This window comes from Sardina pilchardus, chromosome 5 (assembly GCF_963854185.1).
Source record: "Sardina pilchardus chromosome 5, fSarPil1.1, whole genome shotgun sequence".
NCBI classification, from domain to species: Eukaryota; Metazoa; Chordata; class Actinopteri; order Clupeiformes; family Clupeidae; genus Sardina; species Sardina pilchardus.
The window spans coordinates 27,457,287-27,459,422 of NC_084998.1; positions in this window are offsets into that span (position 1 = coordinate 27,457,287).

Consider the following 2,136-nt stretch of genomic DNA (forward strand, 5'->3'; position numbering starts at 1 on the left):
TTATAAGAACTGGAGAAAGTGAACAAGTCCCGCCCCCATTCATTTCAATGGGAATGCTAGGCTAGTGAAAATTGCCAAAATTGAACGATTTTTTCAGGCTTCAACATGGCGTTTCAAGGGGCTTGTTTCCGGTGCCGTTTTACTTAGCCAATTAAGTGCCAGGTTACCGATTGACGTAAGGTACAGAAGGAGAGCTCGTGCCCACACTAAGCTCGTGCATGAGCTGAGAGTGGAACAGCCACCAATCAGCATGAGGAAAACGCAGGGAAAACGGCACCGGACATGATGTATTTCTGGAAAATGGCGACGAGGAAGTGCTTTGCTAATCGGCGATGCTAACCAGTCAAATCCTGACGCCCTGACTTCAACCAATCACACCTGGCCCAACGAGTTCACCTCTACTTTAACCAATCACACCTGGCCCAACGAGTTCACCACTACCGCAACCAATCACACCTGGCCTAACGAGTTCACCACTACCTCAACCAATCACACCTGGCCCAATGAGTTCACCTCTACCTCAACCAATCAGAAGCCTTGTCCTTGAGAGTTCCCTCATCTTGCCCAATCGGATGTTGAGGATTTCCCCTGTGTGTGAGCACAGCAGACAGCAGACAGACAGTCCGTCAGGCAGACAGATTGAGATGGATGCACAAAAACACACACGCATGGATTGATCTTTTTAATTTGCCTGTAAGACAACCACAGTCACGCTTCATAGAATCTCCTCAGACTCCTTTCAGTGGAAGCTATTATCTGTCAGAATCTGGGCTCAATGTGACCAAAGTGATTTATATGTCTGAGAACGCCATTTATCCTTCCCAGCTTAGGCTACAGTGTGCTTAGGAGAGAGAGAGAGAGAGAGAGAGAGAGAGAGAGAGAGAGAGAGAGAGAGAGAGAGAGAGAGAGAGAGAGAGAGAGAGAGAGAGATGAGAGAGAGAGAGAGAGAGAGAGAGAGAGAGAGAGAGAGGAGAGAGAGAGGAGTGTGTGTGTGTGTGTGTGTGTGCGCGTGTGTGTGTTGTTTATCAGAAGAGGAGAGCCTTGTTTGTATAAACATGAAGTGACATTTAGCTGATTTCCCCGTCTTTGTATAATTCATGTATGAGTATTTATGATAGACAGACTGTGTGTGTGTGTGTGTGTGTGTGTGTGTGTGTATGTGTGAGTGCGTGCGTGAGAGAGAGAGAGAGAGTCTGCTTCTATGAATGTGAGACTTAAAGACATTGTTAGCCTTAAAGAGCATGAAATGTAATTCTGCACATGTGCTGTGTGTATGCTCTTAATGTCTTATGTGTTTTAGAGATTAGCAGCACAAAGCTAGCAGACATGGACAGAGCGGGACTGGAGACACACACACATACAAACACTCTTACAAAGCGGGATTGGAGACACCACACACACACACACACACACACACACACACACACACACACACACACACACACACACAGACACACACACACACACACACACACACACACACACACACACACACACACACACACACACACACACACACACACTCTTACAGAGCGGGACTGAAGCCACACACACACACACACACACACACACACACACACACACACACACACACACACACACACACTCTTACAGAGCGGGGACTGAAGCCACACACACACACACGCACACTTACAGATCGGGACTGAAGCCACATACACACACACACACACACACACACACAGTCACACACACTTACAGAGCGGGACTGAAGCCACATACACACACACGCTTACGGAGCGGGACTGGAGCCACCACGTACTGTACACACTTATGCTTTCTGACTGTGTTCACCATAGTCAGAAAGCAAGCCATACTCTGGGGAAAGATAACAACCATTACATCGGGCTTCAATTATAGACTATGACCTGATTGTCGGGATGCCTTTTTGTAGATAGGGTTTTGGCTACCACGGGTGACAGCGAGAGTGTGAACTGAGGTGCTACAGATAAGTCTTCAAAGGGTAACTTTCAATCTCCAGGACCTTCTGATTGCGAGTTCAAGTGGGGCCGACGGAAACATGTTGCCTCTTTAAGGGAAAATAAAATGCATGTTTTCAGGCCTTCTTTTCGTTTCAACTATCTGGACTTGCCATGCCTTGCGCCACACCCTGACACA